This window comes from Panthera leo, chromosome D4 (genome assembly GCF_018350215.1).
Source record: "Panthera leo isolate Ple1 chromosome D4, P.leo_Ple1_pat1.1, whole genome shotgun sequence".
Classification (NCBI taxonomy): Eukaryota; Metazoa; Chordata; class Mammalia; order Carnivora; family Felidae; genus Panthera; species Panthera leo.
In genome coordinates, this window is record NC_056691.1 from 27,570,437 (window position 1) to 27,597,636 (window position 27,200).

The following is a 27,200-nucleotide window of genomic DNA, read 5'->3' on the forward strand; positions in this document are numbered from 1 at the left end:
TCTCTCTTGGCAGCCAAGTAGCCTCGTCAACATTTTGCTGATGTTGTGTGAGATAGAACACCACCTGACTGCTTGTTCAAAGGTGATTTAACTGATAATCTAAGTTGAAAAGTAAAAACTTGTTTGTATCTATGATTACAAGGGCGAAGACTCAGACACACAGCGTAAAAAACACGTTGAGTAAGACAATGTCATTATTGATGTGGGCCAAGTCCTAACTGTGGCCACATTCTAAATTCCCTTGTTTCTGTCTCCCACGTTAATTGAAATGAAGTGATTCACCGACCATCAAAAGGATTCACAGGCTTTAAAAAGTTGAGCCATTTATTAAGGCTTCTCTGTATTAACTTTAAATTGATTTTTTAAATCTTAGTGGACTCTTAGGCTTTCAAGTATGAAGCAAAGAGGATCAACATTTCCTTTAAAAGAGAACTCTCAAAATTAGAACTGGTTTAATTCCAACATCCTTGATAAATAAACAGAGCTAGAAATGAAGAAATATCAATTTTAGTGGATGTGGGAAAGAAAAAGTTAATAGCTTGATTTGATTTGGGAGTATGTATGTATGTATTCAATTTTTTAAAGTAATCTCTACACCCAATGTGGGGCTCAAACTCAGAACCTTGAGATCAAGGGTCACAGGCTAGATTAACTACGTCAGCCAGGAGCCCCCTAATTTGCTTACTTTAATCTTGTATTCCTACCAAGACAACAAGTCTGTGTGAAACCAGTTCTCAGTACTAGACTCTTCCATCTGAGGTTGTTCTAATTTCGCGGCGCTGTCCTGTGAAGTTTGGCTGTGATATTTTCTGTTAAAATGCTGTGTTTACGGCATGATACAAAATAGCAACTCAATAAATGCTCGTATCATCAAAATTTGCAGACCAACATAATGCTCACCATGCAGATTTGAGGCTCACCATCTGAGCATTACCACAGAGCTGTAAGTAGAATCACTCTCATTTTACCGATGAAGAAACTGAGTCTCAAGTTTAAGTTAATTCCCAATGATCGTGATATGGCAATGCATGTTCCTCCTTCATAAGAAGACTTAGGTACTAAATCTTACCAGCCGCTGCTCTGTTTGCTTGTTTTGACACATAGGTCTGCAAAATGTGTTTCCTTTTTTTAAAATTTTTTTTTTTAACATTTATTTATTTTTGAGAGAGAGAGAAATAGAGCACAAGCAGGGGAGGAGCAGAGACAGAGGGAGACACAGAATCCAAAGCAGGCTCCAGGCTCTGAGCTGTCAACACAGAGCCCAATGTGGGGCTAGAACTCACGGACTGTGAGATCATGACCTGAGCTGAAGTCGGCTGCTCAACCAACTGAGCCACCCAGGCACCCCTGTTTCCTTTTTTTAAAAAATTCTTTTTTAATATTTATTTATTTTTGAGAGAGAGAGAGAGCGAGCACACGAGCACAAGTGGGGGAGGGGCAGAGACAAAGGGAGACACAGAATGCGAAGCAGGCTCCAGGCTCTGAGCTGTCAGCACGGAGCCCAATGCAGGGCTCGAACTCATGAACCGTGAGATCATGACCTGAGCTAAAGTTGGCCGCTTAACCAACTGAGCCACCCAGGCGCCCCTCGAAAATGTGTTTCCTAAAAAAATCTGTTTACTGTCTCCCCCATTAACCTGAGTGTCCTGGAGGGAAGGGACAGTGTCTGCCTTGTTCGTGGCTCCACGCCCAAAGCCTAGGACAGCAGAAGGTTCTCAATATCTGTTGATACTGAGTGAATCACAAAACATCCTTTTAAATCAGTGTGTCCTTTCCCCAGATACCCCAGTGTTTCTTACTATTTAGAGGTTTAACATTAATCAAATGGGCCCTTAGACGTAGGTACCCATGAGCAGGTTTTATCGCTAAAGGAAAACAATGGGACTGAAGGTTTGGATAGTTTTATTTGTTCTTCACACAGCAGAAATAAGCAAATTAATTCTAAAGTCACCGTGAGGCCTGAGTTTTCATGGAGGTGTACTTGTGACGGTAATACTGGGCTCACACGTATAGCTACAGCCAGGCTTGTAGGAAGAGTGGATCTAAAAGTGTCAGTTCCATGCCATTTGTCTCAAGATTGCTGGGTGGCCCTCGCCATCCTCTTTTAACCATCCCTGTGACCTGATCGCTCGAAAGAGGAAAACTAAACAAGGAGTAAGAGCTTTCTGTGTTCGAATATGAGAACGATCGCAAGGCAATCGTGCATTCAGAAGTTGTAGGAAGAGATTCTATCTCATGCATACATTTAAGAAAACAGAAGCCTGGAGTAATTTCCCCTTAGAAATGATCCGGAGGCCTTTTGTTTTCAGTGAAATCTCCAGTCACAGTTGGGGATGAATTTAGCAAAAAAATAACATAAAGATTTTCTTTCTCAATCTCAGCCTTACTTTCTGAAATGGTCTTTCAAAGGGCCAGAAAACAACTTTGATTTTTCAAAGACAGAAAGAAAAGAAACACAGCAGGGCTTGTGTTTTGAGATCTAGGGGCAGGTTGAATGCCTTACGGCTGAGTCTTGCAAAACACAGAGAAGCAAATCATGGTGGGCTTAAAATTACACTAACTTTGCCCTTGATTCCAGTTGGGTTGATACATTTAGCTTAGTGTTTAGCCATCAGGGCAAGGGAATTTAATCTCTTAATGTTCTCACACATTTGCGCCATGACCTGTATGTAAGGAGAATCTTTCCCCAATTAATCTGTGTCTAAATGCAATGCTCGCCCTTCCTTCCAGCAGTCACCTGCCTTCACTAGCACAAGATAATGCACATTATTCCCTTACCACATGCCATGGACTGGCTAAGCGCTTTACCAGCACTAGCTCACAACATGCTTTCAACTTTTCTCTTTTTATGACCTTGATTTCACATATAAGAAACTGAGGCCAAGAGAGAGTAAGTGATTTCCCCCAAAATCACCCACTTAAAAAGTAGCAGAGCAGGAATTCCAGTGTGTTTAGTTCTAGAACTTGGGTATATAATCCCCATTTTGCCCTGTCCTACCTCTCTAAGCATGTGCTTCTCAGACATGGGGCCCTTTCTGGTGGCTGTTGCATTAGGACGTTGTGGAGAGACAAGTCCATAGCTAATTATGTCCTTTAAAAACTGCCTTTTTGATGATGGCAGCGACAATGACCTTAAAGCATTACTTTTGTTGGCTCACCATCATTTCTTTTTTTTAAAATTTTTTTAATGTTTATTTATTTTTGAGAGAGAGAAAGACAGACAGACAGTGTACAAGTGGGGGAGGGACAGAGAGAGAGGGAGGCACAGAATCAGAAGCAGGCTCCAGGCTCTGAGCTGTCAGCAGAGCCCGATGTGGGGCTCGAACTCACGAACCCTGAGATCATGACCTGAGCGGAAGTCAGACACTCAACTGACTGAGCCACGCAGGCACCCTTAAAAAAATTTTTTTTTTCAATGATCGTTTATTTTTGAGAGGGCTCACCATCATTTCTAACTAATGAAACATGATCACCCCACATGTGTCCTGGCTCATCAGAAGGGCAAAACTTACAGGACAAAATAAATAAGCCCAAACTTACAAGATACCAGCCAGTTTGCCTTGTAAGAAAAGTAGGCTGTGGGCACAGCCATCCTAGATCAGGCTGATGGTGGAATTTTGCTCTGTTCACTTGAGAAGCAAAACATCCAATGTTCTGATACCAGCCCTATAACTTTGGGCAAGGCACTTAACTCTTGGGAGCCTCAATTTCTTCATACACACAATGGGGAAATATACCTGCTCTCCTTACTTTCCCTAGTTATCGTGACGGGAAAGAAATTGGGCAACAGCAGACATCAAAGCCCTAGATCAGTGTATTCATTCACTCAGTGATTCATTCGACAGACATGCATTGGGTGCGTACCCTGTGCTTGCACCTTACTAGGTCTTGGGGCTACAAAGTCTTCACTCTGGGGGAAGAAGATTCTGGACTAAAATTCAGTTTGCCTTGTTGGTGGTTAATAGCATGAACTTCGTTGGATTTCTTTTTTGGGGACTAAGCAAGATTAAACAGAATTGAATATTTGAAGAAGTTCTGGATCATCTTATATTTAGCCACAGAATGCATGGAAACAAAACAGAAAACTAAACAGCCAAAAATGGATCAATGGAGCCCAACTTCGATACAGAGCATCAAGGGAAATTCCGGGTATCTAAAGGGGGGCAGTTTCCATGAGAGTTGTACCACAACTCCATGTGCAGCAGGAGGAAAACACGCCCCATGTGAGCTCTGTCCTGCATGGTCCAGCCAGCTCTGCCTCCGTGCATGACCTACTCAGATCTGCGATGAGCCAGCTGACAGCATGCCTGGTGTTCACCAAGTAGTGGAGATTCAGGAGGGCTCCGTGTAGGAGGTGGCTTCTGCCACTCTCAGCCCTTCTTCAACCCTTTTATTTCCTCGCATTTTGTTGCAAGCCTTTTCATGTGTGAAATGAATTTTCAGATTTCTGTGCAGTCCTTAGGAGAGTCCCTACCTTAAGGAAATAACCATCACCATAAGCATGGCTATTGGCCACCGTAACCGGGAACAGAATGGGCCTCACGGATCTCTGGTCATGAAGTTGCACAGAACCCTGCCCTCAGAAGGGGTGCTCTTAGAATTCAGTATTCTGTGCTTGCCGTCTTGCAACTCTTAGCAATATGGTCTTGACTGTGTGTGTTGTAAATGAAACCTGATGGACCACGAGTGGAGCATGCCTTGGGTCTTGCAAGGTTGGTTCATACATGGTCTAGTGTCCCACTGTCTCTTTGGGACATGTTCTTGGCCTTCCTTCTCCATCCTCTGGATCCCTAGGTCCTGCCCAACCTCCTCCTCCCCCTGATCCCAACCAGCGAGTGCCTCTGCCAGGCCCTAGGCACAAACATAGGGATGGCTGGGATGTTGCAGGATGGCCTGGAGAGAGGGCCCAAGGAAAAGGCAGGGAAAAACTCTGTAGCCATGGGGCTTAGTGTGGTCAAGTGCCCCAAGGGGCACAGCATCAAGTAGGAAACATAAACCATCATGGCAGATGGAGAAAGACTGTGGAAGAATGGAAAAGACTTCTGTTTCAGTATATTTCACAGCATTGTTCTCTGCTTTGGGAATAGGACCCCACAACTTTATCTCGTACTGGGTCTGCAGACTATGCAGTGACCCTGACTGGAAAGCTCAAAATTCCAGAATGGTAAAGACCTGACTCACCTTTCAATGCTCATAGGTTAAAAACAAAACAAAACAAAACAAAATGCTGATAAAAAAAGAACCCATCTCTCCAGTGAAAGGGGAGGGAAAACAGAGGGGAAATTACATTTACTGAGTGCCCTTTTCCAGCTGGATAGAGGCTGGGCTATGAGCAACACCATCCATCAAATCCCCGTAGAGAATTTGTTTTGTTGGGGTGGGCAGTGGGACAGAGGAGTGACTAGCTCCATTTTAAGGGTGAGCAAAGGGCCTGACCCATGTCTAGGGTACCAATTTGGGCTGGTGGGCACGAAAGTCCACGGCCCCCTTGTTTCTGTGATTCTGAGCCTTTGTAAAAGGAGAAAAATGCTGTAGACCACCGAAAATCAATTTTACTATAATATCACTTAAATATGTAAGAACCTAGACCGAAATATTACCACCTTAGGCTTGTGGCTCTTATGGAATTGTAAAATTGAAATATGTTCTCAGGTTAAATAGAAATGACACTACAAAGTCAACTTCTAATAATATTGTAAATTCAGATTAACAATGATAATGTAATAGATGGTGTTTTGCTCAAGTTAAATCAAATTAGTGCAACTAATTTGAATTTAATTAATATTGAATTTAATTGCTCAAAAATGTAAGTCATGGCTTGCTCTGTATTTAAGGTTTTCGAATTTTGATTTTAATATGCATATGTGATGAATTCTTGAACACAGAGGACATACTATAAAATGATGTTAATTAATTTCAAGGTAATTTCATTATTTGGTTTTATATTATTTTTTTATTATTATTTCCAATTTATTATTATTATTTCCAATTTTATTATTATATTTCCAATTGAGGGTTATCAGATCTCCGGCTTAAAATCATTTTTGATGGTGGGTTGCTGGGTCACTTTATAAAATTGTGCTGTTTATTTGAAGGTTAATTTTAGCACGACAACATTAGCAAATCTGCTCTTAATGGGTATGTAAGCCAGTTATTCCTGGACTCGGGATTAGAACACATATTTATGGCACATTTACTACTATGCTTTCTGCTAATTAAATGTTGTGAATAGTGGAATATACAGGGCAGTGGCTACTGACCCACTGGTATGGAGGTGATATTTCAGTATTTTTAACGCATGGACCAACTCAATGTCAGCCCTGTCTATCACAGAAACTTATTCTGCCATTGACCATGGCCTTTCCAAGCACTGCTCACCAATGAAGGCATGTACATATATGTGTGCTTCTGTGCCTGTAGTGTGTGAGTGTGTGTGTTGAGAGCGTATTTATAGATCTGTACCTGCGTATATGTATGTACTTGCGAGTACGTGTCAGGAAATTTCTGGGCCTGGAGGCAAAATATCAAGACTCATCTTCCACCCTTACTAGTTCAAATGTTGTGCACATAACAGGTACTCGAAAATGGTGCCTAATTATCCGTTGCCGGATGCTCTCAAGCGTTATTATTATTATTGTTATTGTTATTGTTATTTGAGGTAGCAGTAGTTTCAGTAGGAGTCTTGGATTCCCTACTGCAGGCCAGTAGAGGATACCATCCCCTAGTTAGATTATCTCAGGCTGGCAAAATAATTTACATATTTATTATTTGTTTTTCTGTTTTAACCACTAGTGCTTCCCATGAGTAAGAATCCTTTCAAAGCATCTCAGAATACAAATCACTTAATAGTTGTTTTGGGTTGTGTTTCTCTATGATTAGGATTTGGGGGAAGTAGTTTGTTCCCCTAAACAACTAGGTGGTAGTGGCCTTACGGGCAGTTTCATGAGTGGTTACTGCTGTGGGCAGTTAGGATCAATGCTGTTGGGGTCCTCTGAGAGAGGATAGAGAGCAGGTGCCCCAGGGCTATCCTTCTCTTCCCACAGAGGCAAGGAAGCCGGAACATTTATTACCCACCCCTTCCTTCATGGGTTAGAGGGACTGCTCTCAGGGACCCTTAACTCCAAGGTATTTCTGGCCTGCCTCACGCTAGTGGAACATAACTTGATGCCAAAAAGCCTCTGCACAGGTGACGACAATAAGAAGACATTGGCATTCACAGGAAGGCGTGCCACGGGGGCTTAAGGGGACAGCCAGCATCTGCTACAACAGTTACAGCAACACTGTAACTTACAGCAACACATCCGACAGGTGAGGAATCAGAGGCTCAGGAGGTGACCTTGTCTAAGTTCAGAGGGATGGAGTGCAGGAGCCAGGGATTCTAACCCGGCTGTCTGGTCACAGAGTCTGTACATTTAATCAGTGTGATTATAATCAAAATGCATTTTATCCCTCTGCATATTTTCCCCTAACATATACTTCAAAACACCAGCAGGTCTTACCTATGCATACTTTCTAACTCGATGAAGGAAAAATTCTTTGGTAAGAACGTGATCTTTCCTTCTCTATCACCTCTGAACAAATATTCTGAATGTGCTTCTTCTTCTTCCATGACCCGCCAGGATAAAGTCTGAAACTTTTCTATCAAGATTGAATTGGTGCAGCCACTCTGAAAAACATTATGGACTTTCCTCAAGAAATTAAAAATGGAATTACCATATGATCCAGTAATTCTACTACTGGGTATTTATCCAAAGACAACAAAAGCACTAAATTGAAAAGATATACACACCCCTATGCTTATTTGCAATAGACAACATATGGACACAGCCCAAGCGTCCATTGATAGGTGAATGGATAAAGAAGATGTGATGTATACATACAGTGGAATATCACTCAGCCATAAAAAAAGAATGAAATCTTTCTATTTGCAATGACACGGATGGAGCTAGAAAGTATAAGGCTAAGTGAAATAAGTCAGAGACAAATATCGTATGATTTCACTCATATGTGGAACTTAAGAAACAAAACACATGAACAAAGAAAAAAAGAGAGAAACAAAAAAAAGACTCTGAAATATAAAGAATAAACTGATGGTTAGCAGAGGGGAGGTGGCGGGGGTATGGGTGAAATAGCCGAAGGGGATCAAGAGTATATTCATCATGAGGGGCACTGAGTAACACAGAATTGTTGAATCACTATACTGTACTCCTGAAACTAACATAACACTGTATGTTAATTATTCTTGAATTTTAAAAAGATTGGAGAAAAGTTACCTAAAAGGAAAAAAAGAACAGTGATTGTTAAATTTGAAAGGGCTAGGAACTTCGTTACAGTCAGGAGTGGAATTTTGTGGTCCAAGGATGGGGAATGGGACACGGTATCTCTCAAAATAGGAGCCATACTATTTACTCACAAACATTTGCATGAAAGGAAAGGTAGAAAGTCTAAGAGTCCAAGCAATGGGACCTTGTTATTGGATGGAGTAGTCCTCCTGGCCCTTCCAGTAACTGTCTCTCCATGGACAAGATATTCCTTTCCTGGAATGCCATCTGGAGTGACAGGACAGGAGACTCTCTGGGTTTATGACTCATAGATGATGTCCTGGAGGTAAGCCAGTTCCATTTCAACCATTTAAACCTTACCCCAATGTGCACAGAATAGGTTTGCTCATCCCTGTGTGTTCAGTGCTGTTTGTCAGGTGACATGTGTGATATCAAAAAGGCACAAGACAGGGTCCCAAGTGCCAAGAACAATCTGAAGTTGCAGGAAGTGTATTGAGATATTCGTTTGAGTTTGTTCTCCCTATAGCTGCCCCTCCCAGGCCCCTCTCTGTTTCCACAGGGGCTTCTTCCTACCTTCAGCTCCTTTGCCTCAGGGGAGTTTCGTGGCCCGACAGGGAAGTGAAGTTTCTGGAAGTAAGCAGTTCGGCTCTCCTTGCTTTTGTCAAAGCTTGGATTGATGAAGACATTTTCCTGGTGTCCCTGATACAAAGGACTGATGGTGGTCTATCTTCAGGGCGACAAAAGAGAAGCGGAGATTTCCCCCACACCAGGAAGAGGGTGGAGGCGTAGAGTTCTTGGAGAAATAGGAACCTAGAAGAATTGTCTTCCGGAAGCACCCCACTGAATTCACAAGGCCTCTGAAAGAATGGTGGCGGCGGCATTGGGCCCCTAGGGAGGCACATGTGTGGGTGGCCCCAAACCAGAGAGCCACCATAGTGATTGCAATAAAAGGGACATGAGAGAACCTTCCTTCCCCACAACTTCCAAACTCTTCAAGTCTTAAGACATCTAGGGAGAGAGAAGTCAGTAGTGACTGAGAGGGACTTTCTAGCTTGCCCAGTGGGATGGGGATGAGGGCAGTTTTAGGCAGTTGTAAAGATATTTCCGGACCACTTGAATTTGTAGAGTGTTTCATCCTCAACACCAAATAATAGCTAACATTTAATGTGTATTTTCCAGGGTGCCACGCACAGGGCCAAGTATTTTGCATGAGTATGTCATATAATCCTTTATAGCCACTCTGTGGACTTATAGCTCTGTTTTCCCCACTCCACCAACAGGAAGATAGGGTTGAGAAGTTTGTTTTGCGTCTTTGCTCAAGCTGAGGCTCTTTGGGGTGGAGTCTGACTCAGGCCTGACTGCAGAGCGTGTGCATTTAACTCAATGCTCTAAGTCTAGCTTGTGAAAAACAGGTCACTGCACACAAGAGTACACAGGTAAGAATTAAATTCAGTGTTTCAGCCTCTAAATGTTGAAGCACTTCAGAGAAAAGAAAGGCTGGTAAAGGCTGCAGGGAAGAAGATGAGCATCATGAGGGCTGACAACTTTCTTGATTTTTTTCACCAGTGCCTCTCAAGTGCATAAGACAGGGCCTGGCCCATAGTAGGAGAATAATAAATATTGGATGAATGAATGAATGAATGAATGAATGACAGCAGCCTGGTATTCTGCCTTTTATGATGAGAGCACTATTGAGAACCCAGAGGGAGAAGGAAAGCCATTCCAAGCGGGGTAAACACCACTTTTCCAAGTCACCTCGCAAAATACTTAGGAATTTGTATGAGTAAACATCACTCGACTCTTTTCCAAAATGGGCTCATTTTCCCTGCTTTTCTCCTCTTCCAAGCTCTGATCACTCCAATGAAGGAGGAAGAATTCCTTCTCTCTGAATGCAGGTAGACTCCATTAGTTCAAGTAGTATTTGGGGTAAAATAAAGAAGAGATAAGCCTGGTAAATACCTAGATTAATGACAACAGATCCGTATGTTTAGTGTAGACTTATATTCTGGTTGTCCTTATACCTATAACTGTTCATTATGTCTTCATTAAAGAGTTTTAAGGGATCCCCAGGTGAATTATCATGATTAAAAATAATGCAAAGCACAAAGTTTTTGGATGTACCTCTTGGAACAAAAAGAAGAATTCTCCTTAGGAATGATAGCTCAACTCTAAAATTCTCATAAAGCAGTCTAAGGTGTGGGGAAATCTATTATGGGGAATTTTTATCGTAGAAATATATGCCGTGCGAATTCATAAAGACCACGAGACAAGGCAGCAAAACGTTTCACAGATCCTGACAAGGAAAAGGCTTTACTTTGGTTTTCCTGCCAGGGCAAATCAGACACAGATCACTCCAGGATTTTTCACCTAGGAGAGCAGATCCACCTAACGCCGCCCTCAGATCTATGGAGAGATACTCTGGCGACCAAAGACAAAAATCCCCTATTAACGTGCCTGCGTGGACAGTCTGCACCTAAACTTCAAGGTGGAAGAAAAAATATATAAACTGCTCATCTCCTACGGGAACTCGAGTGACCTTCTGGCTTCTCTAAATGAGAAGTCTGCCATCTGCCCTGGCAGTGTTGCCGAGGAGATAAGATAAGTGGGAATTCTTGAGATGATCTGGGATACTTATCAGCATGAGCAGCTTGAAGGGAAATGTCTGTTTTCCATCTCTCCCAAAGGAAGAAATAGCTGACGAGAAGAAATGTTGGTATTTGATAACAAGAAGGCAGCATGTATCCTCGTGTTCTAGGGCATACACGTTCAGCGTAAACACAGATCTATCTGCATAGCAACCGAGTGATGGAAACCACGGCCTGCCAGCTCATGCCTGCGTCACAATAATACTGTTATGCTAAACGCCTGCTTGTTAGTGTCCAACGAGGCCAAGGCCATTGTTACTTTGACTGAAACACCGACACTGTCTTGACATATGCTCAAACACCAAATGTTCTTTCTACCGGGCAGAGAGGGTGAATGCTGGCGGGGACTATCAGCGTCTAGGGAAATTGGTTACCGTGACAGTGACTTTAGGGTACCGTCCAGCACTGCCCCACCAGGGCCACCTATGGGAGCAACATTGGCAGTGCCCCCAAACAGACTATGTAAACTTTTGGGTTCTTTCCCAGTATCAATTTCATTCCCAAAGGTAAACATTCATTTCAGTCAACCTCTTCCCTAAGACCTAAGGCTAAAATCCCCGCATATATTTCTGCTGCGAGATTTGAACTCTTATCGGTCCCGGGCAGGGGGAGGTGCAGAAAAGCTGCAGAAGCAGAGCCCTGGCCTTCAGTGCCAGCTTCAAAACATTTGAGCTGAAAGCAAGAAGCTTGGAAGCCTCAAAGACAGTTTCACAAAGGCTCTCTTGCCTTACACAAATCTTTTGCACTTGCACTCGCATCAAACGTGAATACTGATGGCAAAATGAACACCAATCATGTAGAGAAAAATCTACAGAGAGGTGAGATGACTCAGCCTGTTTTCAGGGACAACATCTGGGATATGTTGCTGATAGCTTGTGTATCCACCCTGGCCTCTCCCCAGCACAAATCTGTGCCACTGCCCTGCTTAAAACCTTCCTCCAGGTCCCTAAGACATGAATGCATATTTATCAGGACTTTAGCAAAACACAAAATAGTAACTTAAAAGGATTTAGGTAAAAAAATATATATATACATATGTATATATATACACACACATATATATACATATATATGTATACACACACACACACACATACACACACACACACACACTGTATATCTATGTTTACTGGCTTACGTGGCTGAAAATTCCAAGGCCTGGGTCTGGTTCCAGATGGATCCAGGAGTTCAAATAATACTGCCAGGAATTTGTCTTTCTCAGGGTGGGGTCAGGAGTGAGACCAGCTGGGTGCCTAGGGTGGTGGCTTTGAGGCAAACAGTTTTTGCAGAACTATTGACCCTGCCCTTGCAGAGCCCTGAGAGCTGGAGCTCGCTTGCCTTCTTTGCCTTCTTGTGACTGTGCCTTAGGCATCTGTCAAGGCCTGGTCCATCCCCATTGCTCAGGTCTCGTTTGTGTGTTGACTTCTCAGGTAAGTTCTTGGTTTGTAGGGCCCAGAAGCTTCCAAACCTCGTTCTGACACTTCAGCAAACTTTCTCTCCTTCCCACCTGCACCTCCCTCAAAACTTTTCCCAGTAATTTTAGGGAAGAACAGTTTCAGGACTTGTGCTCATTGGCTCTGAAGAGGACAGCCTGGGTATGGCAGAATCAGTTAATACTATGGGCTCCCCAAACTACTTCTTTTCCTCCCTGGCATACAGCTGAACTATATTTCCCAGGTTCCTTTGCATCTAGAGCAGGCCACGTGACCAGTCCCAACCAATGAAGTGGAAGCAGGAGTGAAGCTTCTCCCCCCAGGCCTGGAGCCTCTAACTTCCTCCCCCTTCACTCATTGGCTGGCTGGTACAGGTTTCAGCAGGTGACCAGGGATCCAGGGGACTCTGAGGTCCCACACAGATATTAGGTGGAAAAAGAGCCTGGATTCCTAAGTCACCATTTGGGGGAAGACATCTCGAAGAGCCACCTCGTCAGGAATACATATGTTGGATTTTTCACCTGAGAGAAAGCAACCACTGAGATCTGCATCTGTTTATTACAACACTGCTGTTATTTGCCCTGTACAATCTAGTGGGTGTGTTCCTATTCCAGAAAGGAGGGTCTGGCTAAACATGGTGGTGCACTTACCTTTGGAGCCCCAAATTTGGTAGACTCCTGCCCCAAACCACAAAGGTACAGAGTGAGGAAGCAGCAGTTTCCCAGAGGAAACTCAAAGTACCGTTGCCAGAATAAAGAGGGAAGACGCTGGACAGAGAGACAAACAAACAAAAGCAGGGGTCCACTGCAGACCTGCACAAGATCCTTCAGGCTCTCCTCTGTAACGTTGTGCTATAAGAACGTCCACCGGTTGGAAGATTCCTTTCCACCTTGTGCTGCTGCTTCCATTCTTCCTCTTCTTCTGTGCCTGTCTTTCCCTCTGCTGGAGAGAAGTCTGCCCCCCCCCCCCCCATGCTCTTCTGTTCCTTTCATCTTCGTCTGGAAAATGCCTTACTGACTCCGAAAACTCTGGTCAGATGCCTCTTCCTTCATGAAGTTCCTTCATTTTCAAAGGGACCTCTATGCCCTCTTTCTCTCACGGGGCCCTGTGATTTCTCTTTCATTGTCTTTGCCTCATTAAGTATAAATTAGGTCACTGTGAAATCCTCAAGGCTGAGACAGGCCTTGTCATCATATATTTTTTTTAAGAATGTACACAGGAGCTTCATTCATAATAACCAAATAACAAACAACTCATTTCGAGTATTCACACCGTAGACCACTCAGCAAGAGTTAAAAAGAGCTACTGGTACATGCAACATGAAAGAGGATCACTGACAATGATGGATGAAAGAGGGCAGACACAAAAGAATACATGTTCTATCATTCTAATTGTACGAAGTTTAAGAGTAGATAAAACCAATCTGTGGTGATGGAAGGCAGAGTAAGGGTTATATCTGGGAAGGAGAGAAAGTATTAACTAAAGAAACGGCACGAGTTGGAAATAGTCTGTATGTTGTTGGGCAGCAATTACATACTTAAACATTCTTCAAGTTGTATGCCTAAAACTGTTTGCCTCTAACTGTATATACTTCAATGAAAAAATAAAAATATAAGTAAGACATTTTGAGAAGGGATCCAGGGATGAGCTGATGAACACCATTTGGGGCTTACTTTGGAAGTTGCCCAGTCAATCCAGCCTTCAGCACAAGGGTCAAGGTTAATGAACACAAGTCCTTCCCTGAACTCTGGATGATTGAATGCAAATCCGCTGTGAATGTAACCTCCAACTCCAACTCCAATCCCAATGATGCTTTTCAGACTTAAGTGGAGAAGAACAGGAGATGGCATTTTGGCCAACTCATCCACTGTGGAGTATTGGTACCCTGTTGGGAAAGACGGTGCACCTTCCTGCTGGCCTGGGGGCATCCACATGACAGATGGCAAAGTGCTGATCTCTTGTATATCCTTAAACTTAAAGAATGCATTGAAACGGGATTTTTGATTGAGGCCAAGGTCATGATATATCAGAAAAACTGGTCGGTTTCCCTTTGGTAGGCCTCTTATGCTGGTGTAGACCATACCATGAGTTGTTTCTATGTCATGTTCCTAACAGTCAAAGTCCTAGAAGGTTCATGTACTGGTTTTATCATTTGGAAGTGGCTTTATCTCTGTGAGTTGAACATCCTTAAGTTCATCCATAAGAGTGAGATGAGATGAGGGTAGATGAGAGTGACGGTTCTCGAAAATAAATCAGTAAATCTGAGGCTTGGGCACCCCAGCAGGGGCGGGAAGATTTTCTTTTTCTTTTCTTTTTTTTTTCTTTCTTTTCTTTCTTCCTCTTTTTTTTTTTTTTTTTTTTTTTTGTTAAGTAGAGTCCTCACCCAATGTGGACTTCAACTCACCATGTCAAGGTCAAGAGTCACATGCTCTACCAACTGAGCTAGCCAGGCACCCCCCTCATTTTGTCTCAACACCTAGCTCACTCCTTTCACTTGGTAGAAATACTCAGATGAATGAAGAAAAGTAATATAGTTCATTTATCCAACTGTGGGATAAACCCTTCTTTCAGAGGATAGCCACAGGATATCTAAATCCACTTTTCCATGTACATCATTAAGTAAGAAATTTACTGATCAAAAATATTCAGTAGCATGGATGTTTCTGAAACCATTTGTCTACTTTACAAATCTTATTGTATTGATGAATCTCAGGGATAGCTTTTGGATATGAAAAGGTATTATAATTTATTTGAAAAAGGAGGTATTATAACTTAGTTATATCAGAATTTTTCTTGCATTATTCATGTGCGTGTGTGTGTGTGCATGTGACAAAAAACAAAATAAAGAAAGTATTTTAAAGTAGAAACTGCTTTGTGGAGGAGTGCCTGGGTGATTCAGTTGCTTAAGCATCTGACTTTGGCTCAGGTCATGATCTCAAGGTCCATGAGTTCGAGCGCTGTGTGGGACTCTTATGCTGACAGCTCAGAACCTGGAGCCTGCGTCAGATTCTGTGTTTCTCTCTCTCTCTCTCTCTGTCTCTCTGCCCTTCCCCCACACATGTTTTGTCTTTCAAAACTGAATAAATGTTAAAAAAAATTAAGAAACTACTTTGTGGAAGTAGAATTTATTCTTCACTTTATTTTCCTTCTTCTTTTCCACTGTTTTGGAGCCTTAGAAGATGAGTAGGTAACATATGGCCGAAATGAAGATAAAACTGTAAGTAATGTTTTGGATTTAATTGTGATCTTTTTCTCTCTCTCTCTCAAATAACATCCTCATTGTCTGACTGAGACAGAAACTCCCCACCTCCCTATTAAAAAAACAAAAACAAAAACAAAAACAAAACCCAACTCTGACCAGGACGTTTCTGAAACCTCCATTGATAACACACAATGGCCTGTTCTTATGGGGCATTTCTTGGCCCTTAAGTAAGTCACTGTTGGCTGAAGTCCCCTGTTGGATGAAAGCATGAAAGACGGGAAAAGAGAACCTAAGGGTTCACCAGCCAAACCCAGACCTGGCAGGGGACTCTGGGTATAAGCAAGGACCCATAAATAGGCAGGGCTAAGAGATGCCAAATTTGTATCTTAATGATGAGAAAAAAGACAAACCTTCAAAGCAAATATTTTCCAGCATCTTTTAGCTTAGAGGAGAGAAGGAAAGGGAAGGAAGACGTTAGAACATGATGAGCATTGTCTGAATCAAATCCACTGCTCAAGGTGGCTTTGCCCCCTGTCTCAAGGGAAAGGAGATGCTTTTCCCACTGCAGAGAGGTAAAGTGGTCTATGTAGATGTGTTATGCTGAGCTGTATTTACTGAAATCTATACCTGGAAAAATAAGACTGTGACTTTCCGTTAGCTTGACCTGATGCTCGTTCACATGAATGTCCTTACCCTGATCCCTGGGTATTGCATTACAGGGTTCCCCAGAGAGACAGAGCTCCTAGGGGATATGTAGATCTTTATATGAAGAGATTTATTACAGGAATTGGTTATGGAAGGTGAGAAGTCCTACAATCTGCTATCTGTCAGCTAGAGAATGAGGGAAGCAAACAGCATAATCCAACCCTATTTCAAAAGCCTGAGAACCAGGAGCACCAAGTCTAAAGACAAGAGGAGACGTATGACCCAACACAAAAAAGAGACGGAGAATTGCTCTTCCTCTGCCTCTTTGTTCTATATGAGCCCACAACAAATTACATATTTCCTACCCATGTTGGTGAGGGTGGATCCTCTTTACTCAGCCTACTGATTCAAATGTTAATCTCTTCCCCTGAAAACCCTCACAGACATGCCCAGAAATGTTTTCTCGGCTGTCTGGGCATCCTCAGCCCAGCTGACATGACATATAAAATTAACCGTCTCGTCTGTCACTGTGTTACCTTGCATGGCAGGAGGGATGCTGCTGTCAAGGAATAAAAACTGTCCTTAAGCAGTGAAAGAAGGTGCAGCGCCACCCCCCCTCCAAACGCCAGCGCCTTGGTTCAGACTTCTGGTCTCCAGAACCGTGAGAGGCTGTATTTCTGTTGTTTCAAGCTATCCAGTTTGTGCAGCAGCTTTAGGACACGAAGCATGCAAGGTTATAAAAGTGTATTAGCAGAAATGATAGTATATCCATTAATCAGTGTTATTGAGTTGTCCAGAGATGTTCCCATATCACAGAATTGATTACGTGGGTAGCACGTGAACCCCTAATCTGATTTAAAATGCATGCTTAGGTGCAGAGATCCTTGAGAATCTGTGTCATCATCTGAGGCGCCACCTCCTCCAGGGTACTGAGGGCTAAATAGGTGACCAACAAATATGTTCTGGTTTATATAGCACAGCAGAAAGTCATTCAGCCAATGAGGAGCTCCTTGTGAATGCAAGAAAGCAGGACTGCCTAGACCAAGAGGTGCGATCCTGTGGGATGCCCGCCCACACCTTCTCTTGGTAGCTTCTGAATCTCCAGGAAAGACCTAAACCACATCCAACAAACATGGGTGATGCACAGTGGGCCCTCCACAAATATTTTCCCTCTAACAGTTATACAAGAGGGGTTTCTGATGTCCTAGAACTGAGTTGGAGGTTAAAGCCAAACTGGCCAGATGAACCCACATGATGCAGAAGGACAGGGTCAAGTTTCCAAGGTGATGAGATCTGAAGCTATCTGCCTCAGAGGGGTGCCCATCAGGTTGTTTTCTCACTGGCTTCTACCCAAACCCGAGTCCTCCTGCACTATGAATTTGAGGAAATTTCTGATCTTTGGGGTGCTATTTCATTTGTTTTTAGAAATTTCTAGAATGCTTCTAGAATTCCCTAGAAAGTTTCTAGAAATCGTTGTTTTGTATGGAAGCATCCCAATGTCCTTTGCTGCCTAGCTTTGGCACGTGCCCTTCCCCCTGTCACAACACCTCCCTTCCAATCAACATGACAACCATCTGCCCTGGAAGCCGAGAGGCCAAAACAAATATGATTAGTGCACTATCTTCAGAGTGATGACAGCACCCTTGGTGTTGGATGAACAGGCAACCCAAGCCACTGTGCCAAGTTCAGTTCCCAAGAGATCGTGCAAAAACTACAAAAGGAGAGAGAAAGCCATATGCATTTGGATGGGAAATACACCTCCATCAGTGCCTGTTTCCCCAATCCAATTCACCAATACAGGCAGCCATTAAAGAAGCCTGCAATTTTGATGATGAGCTTGGTAGTTGTTCATTTATCATTGTATTGTCTCATTCTACCCAAATATACCCAGGAGTCAAACTCCCAAATCTCTTGTGTTTCACATGGATGAAATTAACCATTTAACCCAATGAAATCTTTTTTCTTTCTTTTTCTCTCTCCCTCTTTCACTCCCTCCCTCTCTCCCTTTCTTTTTCTTTCTTTCTTTCTTTCTTTCTTTCTTTCTTTCTTTCTTTCTTTCCTTCCTTCCTTCCTTCCTTCCTTCCTTCCTTCCTCTCCTTCTCTCCCTCCCTCCATCTCTTTCTTTCTTTCTCTTTCTTTCTTTCTTTCTTTCTCTCTTTTTCTTTTCTTTCTTTTTCAAAGTTTATTTATTTTGAGAAAGAGTGTGTGAGTAGGTAAGGGGCAGAGAGAGAGAGAGAGAGAGATCGAATCCCAAGCAGGCTCTGAGCTGTCAGTACAGAGCCCCACACAGGGCTTCAAATCATGAACCGTGAGATCATGACCTGAGCTGAAATCAGGAGCTGGATGCTTAACTGACTGAGCCACCCAGGCTCCCCAACCCAATGAAATTTTCTATGCTGTGTGGCATGGCCACCAGTGGCCAGGATCTTAATGTCTCACTCAACAGGATGGTTCTGTTGCCTTCTCTTCTTGGTGGAAGCCAAGCTATGTTGCCTTTCCACAGCAACAGCTTCCACATTTTCTGAGTTTGTTGTTCGGGAAGTTTGTTAGTTCTTTTGCTGGTACCGCTTCCTTGCTGCAACTTTAACGTGTCTAGTCTGGTTGTGTTGTCAGGATTGCTGTGATCAGTTCTTGTCATGGCCATTGGGTTCTATTCAATTTTCTTTTAAATATGGATGTTTATGGTTAATTGAGGGAGGCCATAGTCATTCCTGCTGTTTCAAGCCCACATACACTTACAGAACCAATTTTGATCGTCCAGGATTCTAGTTTTTGAGCTGGAGTTGGAAGGAATCTGAGGAATGAGCTGATCCCAACTCACCATTTGCAGAAGGAAATCAAGGACTTTTCCAAAGTCAAAAGTAGTGTGTGATCAGGCAGGATTTGCCAAGAAATCTCAAAATCCTCATTCAAAGCTTATGCTGTTGCCTCCAGCTTGCATCCACCGTGGAGTAAGGAGCTTGTTGTTTCTCAACGCATTGGTGCTCAGACACCCTGACTCGCAACGTTAGAGAGGAAAGTGACTGCCATGGGTGGTTGGCTGTTGTTTGCTAATGCCATTCACTCTGACTGCTGAGACACACGTGGTGGCATCATGGTCAGTTGAATGTACTGTTGGCTCTCTCTGCTCTGTGTCAGGTGACATCTGAGTACTCAGCCCACAGTTCAGCAGACCCTAGAGAAACACATGAGCAGACAGGATAAGCTTTTCTCCCAGATAAAAACACTGTTCAAGAATCACTCACATATGCGTTCCCAACAAGATACATAATCCCATTTTACATCCCAACCAGGGCGGTGGTGCAAATGAAATAGTAAGGTGACATATGTAAAAGCACAAAGAAACTTATTTATCAGTAAAAGTCAGCATGGCCACTGTTATAAGTAACTGTCTTTATTTTGCTGCTCCCCTTTTATTTTTCTTAAAAACGTGGACAAATTGCCATGTATAAGGTAATGTAATATAGCTAATTTGGGAAGCATTTGCTAATCCTTCTCTTTCTGCCAAATGATTCCCCCAGATGGATGTGGAACCAAGAGGCAGATCCAATATTGGCTGTGCCAAATGAAGAAATGGAAATAGATTTGCAAAGTGGGACTTTTGAATGGAAAATTGTTCCCTTTCCTTGCTTCCCAGCCTGGGCCCTGCTCAGAAGTGTTAGACAGCTCTCAGATTCCACAGTGAGAGAGCAGCGTTTCAGATGGAAAATTTTATTTTAAGTGCCAAAAGGCCTCATGTCTCTAGGATAACATTTTGTTTTTCTTTCTTGAATTCTCTGACTTCCTCTTTTCCTTTGCAAAATCATTTTGAACCAGTTTATTAGTATTTATCTGTTGTAGTGGACATGTTTTGGTTTGTGTGTTTTTTATAGGTTTTTGTGGGCATGTGAAATAAGGCTAAGTCTTGCATTCTGTAAAATTTCATCAATACATTCCACGAGAAGGGTGGTGGTAGGGAAAGCAGGTTGCAAGGTTAGCCTTAACCCTTCAGGCCATTCTTATCCTTGGGACATTGGGCCTCAGTAAAAACCAGGTCATCCTTGGACATTTACTTTAAACTTTTCAACTAGGTTTGATTTTTCAGGTTGTTTTTGTTTCCTGAATTCAGCATTTACCCGTAAGTTTTCACCATCGTGTTAAACTCTTCACTTCACTTCACACTGGAGATGTTGAACCTGTAGCTACCTCCTTCGTGTAGATGGTTCATTGATGTGCTTTATGGAATAATTAATGCAGTTGGTTATTATATATGCATTTGATTTCTGATTGGCTGGCCCCAAACAGGAGGGTATTGCTGGGTAAATACGAGAGAAATAGAAAATCTTTAAAGTTGGCATCGGTGTCCAACACACAACATTCATAGACTGAGAATTAAATCCACACCATGCTAATCCCTGGATTCCTGGGAGGAGGCCTTATTCCTCTCTTGGACTCTGGTACATGACAGTTTCTAACTTCTTATGGGAAATATAATCTATCCAAATAGATCACCAGGCAGCTATTTCAGGGGTCACAGAATGGAAAGGCTCACAAATCAAATTAGCAGTCTTGAGTCACACAATTTATTAAATCAATTTAAAACCTACAGCCAGGGGGCGCCTGTAACACTGTGTCAACTATACTTCAATTAAAAAAAAAAAAATAACCTAGGGGCGCCTGGGTGGCTAAGTTGGTTAAGCGTCCAACTTCAGCTCGGGTCATGATCTCACACTCTGTGAGTTCGAGCCCCACGTCGGGCTCTGTGCTGACAGCTCAGAGCCTGGAGCCTGCTTTGGATTCTGTGTCTCCCTCTCTCTCTGCCCCTCCCCTGCTCATGCTCTGTCTCTCTCTGTCTCAAAAATAAATAAAAATATTTAATAAATAAATGAATAAATAAAACCTACACCAGAAGCAAGGAGAAAGAGGGTAAGAAATTAACACACTCGTAGTTTGGGGTAGAAGAATCACACTCCCAGAATCTTCTGTTATATGATGTTTATGCATCCTGTCTCTTCTTCTTTACCTTTCCACGACAGCCATGCTATGAAGACTGAGCAGAGGCTTCTGTAAAGGGGGCCTAATGAATAAAAGGAGCCTGGAGCCAATGACACATGTTCACTCTGTTGAAGAGATGGAAGCTATGGCTTGCCAGTTAGCCTAACAAACAGCTTTGGATTTTATCTTCCTTGGTGAAAGGACGTATGAGGCTACAATAGATGTCACTAATGAGTAGCTGTTGTAAACCCGCATGAATACTGAGTGCCTTGTATATATTAATGCATCGTGAATATTCCAAGTCTCATATAGTTCATGAATGTTTCGTGTCTAATGGTTTTATCTTCCCTTTCTACACTTTGTCTACATATAACATGTGTCCCATTACTAACCTATCTGCATTTTATACATCTCATGAATGCTATATAGTCCTCATAAGCTGCTTGCCCACACTTCTATCCCACCGGTTTTTTCTTTTTTTTTTTTTTTTTTTGGTCTTTTGTTGCAGAACTGAATAGTCTTTAATACAGCAAACTTAAAGCAACATTCACAACCAGTTGGGTGGTGTAGTAGGAAAACTACAGAATTAGTAGACATTCGATAAAAAATTTCTTTATTTCTGGGAGTTATGCCTCTGTACTAATATCTTTCCAATGGCTACAGCAATAGTAGGATGCCAGAAATCTTGGAAATCAATTTTCTCATTTCAATTAACGCACAATAATTTTGCCAGTGGCTTGAGTCCCAAACCCAGGTACCATGTTTATTTCTGTCTTGCCCTCAGTACCTCATATATCATCCATCAATAAGCTCCATTGATTCTGCCTCCTATACACATTCTTAATCCATCCATTCCTCTCCACCTTTGCTAGAACTATTCCCCTTAGTTCAGGCCACCATTGTCTCTTGCTTTGACAAGGCAGTAGTAGCCTCTTAGACATCATCACTGTTGCCACAGCTGTCTTTCTACAGCCCATTTTCCATACAGCAAGCAGAATGGTCTTTTAAATATGTAAATCAGTGTGGGTGGCCTCCAAATGCCTCTAGACCAGGGTCAATCAAAGTATGACCAGTGGAAGTGGGAACAATCCACTTCGTTTCACAAGAAACCACATATATGATTCCGGTGATACAAAAGTTCAAGGATAGGCAAATTTATAGAGATAAAAAGTACACTAGTGATTGCGTAGAGGTGGGGCGGGATGGGAACTAATAGCTAAAGAATACTGGGTTTCTCTTTGTGGTGATGGGAATCTTCTAAAATTGACCGTGGTGATTATTGCACAGATCTATTAATATGCTAAAAATGGATTCTATACTTTAAATGGGTGAATTGTATAGCATGTAAATTATGTCTTAAAACAACTGTTTTTTCAAGCTGGATGAGTGGGCAGGCAACATTTGAGTCATCTGGGATCTTGGAGAAATGCAGATTCTTGGGCCCCATCCCAGTCTCTCTAAAGAATTTCTGGGGGTGGGTCCCAGCAATCTGTGTTTTAACAAACATCCTAGATGATTCTTACCCACACTAAAATAAATTCAATTAAAATTCCATTTCAGGGGGCGCCTGGGTGGGTCAGTTGGTTGAACGTCCGACTGCGGCTCAGGTCATGATCTCTCAGCTCGTGAGTTCGAGTCCTGCGTCGGGCTCTGTGCTGAGAGTTCGGAACCTGGAGCCTGCTTCAGATTCTGTGTCTCCCTCTCTTTCTGCACTCTGCATTCCTCCCCCCTTTGCACTCTATCTCTCTCTGTCTCTCAAAAATAAACATTAAAAAAAATTTTAAATAAAAATAAAAAAATAAAATTCCATTTCAGGGTTACTAGGCCCCACAAGATCTTATGATCTCTCTGATGCCGACTCCTATTCCAGCCACAGTGCCCTTCCTTTGGTGTCATTGAAGGACCAAATGGGTTCCTCTGTTAGAGCCTTTGACCTATCAATTCCCTCAACCTGGGATACCTTTCCCTGCAATCTCTTTATGTCTGGCTTCTTTCTGCCATTTGACTTTCAGCTTAAATAGAATCGGGTCACATCACCCTTTATATTTGCTTCCCCACACTTCATAACTACTTGGTATTTTCTACTTTATTTAGTATATTGTGTGTCTGATCTCTGGGAATATAAACCAGCCCTTCTATCTAGCAGACAATCAATAAATATCTGTGGAATTGATGAGGAAATACACTCAGTCCAGGTATCTTGGGTTACATGCCCTCCCACTTGCTATGCTCTGTGCCTAGTTTCTGAGTTGTCTGTATCTTGCCAATGTATTGTGTTGGAAACGGAACCACTAAAATTGGCCACTTTTCCTGGTGACACAAAAGGCCACCCTAGTAACTGATGCTATAGGCTAAGCTAAGGATGAGAGACGAGCAAATGGATGAGGAAGCAATTTTTCTTCTTTATCAGACCAATAGTTCCTCAAGAATGGCCTTAGCGTCTGCTACAAATGTGATGCACCCAGAATGTTTGCTCAACTCTTGGACTAAATGTTTAGGAAATAAAAAGCAATTCATTCTTGCTTTGTAAGAAACCATGCCCCCAGAAGACACCCCCCCCCTTCTCAAATTCCTCCAAACCGTTGTAGAGTCACCTAGACACTATTCCCTGCCCTCCTCTTGTCCTTTCTGTTAAATGAGATATTTGTGTTTTAAATGAAAGCTATTGTTGACCCATCACTAATGGAAAAGAATCAATGTGCACGCATTCCTCACGTAATAAGAAATAAATCCCTTAAGCCTCTAATTTGCTCCCACTGGTATAGAATTTTGAAGTCCAAGAATGCATCTGCCATCAAAGAAGTTAATTCTGGGGCTGCTGGCTCCACAGCTATGTATGTGGCCATTGTTCATGACCCAGGAACGGTCTAGAGGAGATCAGTGCTCTGTTCTCATAATGAACCTTATGTTTCTAAACACAGGTGCATTTGGATTGTAGACATCTGTGTCATTAACTGGGGGGGAGAAAGAGCACAAAAGCAGCTCAGAATGGGCCCCTTGGAAATGCAGGGTGGTATTGTTGCTGTAGCTCTTATCAGTGTCATCGTTATGTCTTTGATGCTGTATCATGGCACAGAGATGGTGACGATGAATCCAGTTGTCTCCCTGCCATGTTTTCAACATGCTGCCTTTCACTGTGGGAGGAGAGAGACTCGTGACAGAAGTCACCCCATTGTCACTCTATTAGAAAGTGTTGTCAGAGAGCCCCTGGTCCACCCTACCATCATTTCAATCTGCTTTTTTCCTCTAACTTTGTATGTCATCTCTGCTCTTTGATGCAGAAGAATGTAAGAGCTGTTAGGAAATGTTTGTTCCTGATGGCTCGGGTGAGAATGAAGTCCTGAAAAAACATCAAAAAATGGCAGTCCAAAGAAAGAAGGACTATTAGATGGCTCCTGGACGTTCTCTGCTGACCCCGCTGACTCAACATTGATGTGTTCTGTACCCTAGTCCCAGATTCGTGCAATTCATACATCAACAGGTATTCAGAGCAACCCAAACCTTATGACAAGCAATATTCTTGGCCATTTTATAAGCACATATGCCCTAGGAATCTTTGTAGTTAGTCACATGGCACATTAAAATTTACAGTTGTTCTATATTAAGAGTATTGTAAAACATTACCCAAAGCATATGCCAATATCAGTAAACAAAGTTAATTTTTATTATTTTTATACTTCTATTTTAGAGAGATAGTGCGTGCAAGTGGTGGAGGAAGCAGAGAGAGAGAGAAAGAATCTTAGACTCCACTCTCAGTGTGGAGCCCGATGCAGGGCAGGATCCCAGGACCCTGGGGACATGACCTGAGCCCAAATCAAGGGTCAGATGCTCAACTGACGGAGCCACCCAGGCGCTGCACAAAGTTAATTTTTTTAAAAGGGATCTTAGATACCTAGCCTCATTTGACTAAAACAGTTTTCTAGCTTTTTACTAATTCTAAATCTCTGAGGGAAAAGACTGTCTCAGCAAGTTGTAAATGCTGTGATGGTGTTTTGTTAACCACCTTAAACTTTGAGCTGGAGCTTCCACTAATATTCATCTAATCTAACAAAACAGAGATACAGAGAAGTCAAGTGATATGTCAAAACACAGCTAGGCAGCGGTGAACCCGGGGCTAGAATCCAATCTCCTGACTTGAAGTTCTTTCTTTCCCTGACAGGGTGCGGTCGGGGAGCCAGAGCCACTCTGGGTGATATGGAGTAAGGGATTTATTATATGGACCAGATCAGCCACGATGGTAGGAGCTGGTGGAAAATTCTCGAAGGCGATGTTGCTCTGGTTCTGCATGTCAGCAGGGCTTGAAGTTGGGAAGAAAACCTGAATGTCAAGAGCAAAGAACAAGGGCAAACTGGAATCCATACAGACACATTCCACGCTGACTCTCTCTCCCCACCTCCAACTTCAACGATGTGGTTGACTTGCAAGAGGAAGCTGACAGCCTTCTCCCCTAAGCTGCATGTGCACCTGGCCCAGGCCACAGCAAAGTGGACGAAGGAGGTCAGCAGGACGTGGGGGCAAATGAGACCCGGTTGTTTCCTCTAGGCACCACGGGAACGCGCAGATCAGCACCCGTGGGGGGCACGGCACTTGATGCCCTGCATCAGCCTCATGCATTTGATGTCCATTGCTTCACTACCCCCTTCCAAATCACACGCAGATTTCTCTTGTTGCCAACACGAACCCAGAACCAAGCAGTGAAAGGAATTCTGGGAAGTCGGTTTCAGCTTAGCTAAATAAAAAGCCTCTGTGTCATGTTGTGTCTTGTCAACGTATTGGCAGATGCAAGTTGATTTTTCTTTGGATGCTAACTACAGAATAATTCAAGTACAGAAAAGAACACAAATATAGACCCTTTCCGTGGTTTCCTTTATGGAATTATTGCTTTTCTGGCACCTTGAGGACTCAGGCACTGTGGATTATTTTCTTGTCATATTGTGCTTCCTGAGATGATTAAAACTACGTCCTATTTGCATATTACTTATATATGAAGTATTGAAGCAAAACAAAGTCCTCTAATATTATGTATGTGATGCTAAATAAAGATTAGACAAATTTCAGGATCCATTGGCATATTACTTAGGCTTACATATTTATGTAGGTATATTATATAGGTATATTGTATCTCTGTTCTTTCTGTCTATCTATCTATCCATCCATCTATGTATCTATCATCTATCTATCATCAATCTATCACAGAGCTATAAAGACTTAAGATCAGTTTTCAAGAATAAACAGTCAGATATTTAAAAATGGTGAGCTGACAGACTGAGAAATTGGTGTTGTAACTTCTCTTTTAAAGAAAAAAATTTTAATGTTTTATTATTTATTTTTGAGAGAAAGAGAGAGACAGAGCATGAGTGGGGAAGGGGCAGAGAGAGAAGGAGACACAGAGTCCAAAGCAGGCTCCAGGCTCTGAGCTGTCAGTGCAAAGCCTGACCCGGGGCTCGAACTCACAAGCTGTGAGATCGTGACCTGAGCCACAGATGGATGCTTAACCGACTGAGCCATGCAGGTGCCCCTGTAACTTCTGGCTAATTATATCAACTACTGAACACCTGTCACTAATCCAAAAACCAAAAGAACTGACAGTTGTGTAAACTGTTTCTTCACCTTGGCTTCTTGAGATTACCAAGATAGTTATAGATAGGAAGTGCAGAAGTTAGAGAGGCAGAGGAGGGGGAGAGGAGAGGAGTGGGAGGAGGAAGAGAGGGGGAAGAAAGGGGAGGGAGAAGAGAGGGAGATCTCACCACACAAGAGTATTAGTAATTTGCTTAGCTGCTGCCTCTCTAAGCATATCTTAGATTCTCTAACCTTGTAGTCTATTTTCCTCTGCAGATCCAAGCCAGGCAATGCTCCTTTCCTTTGCTCTTTCCAGGAGAAAAAAAGTTAAGACTATAGGCAAATAAATCAACAAATAAATACAGCTCTCTGAGGGCACTGAGATAGATCACTGAGATTGTGAATCCACCTTGCAGTCTCAATCACCAACCAGAGGGAAACGTGAGAGCAGTGGTTTCCA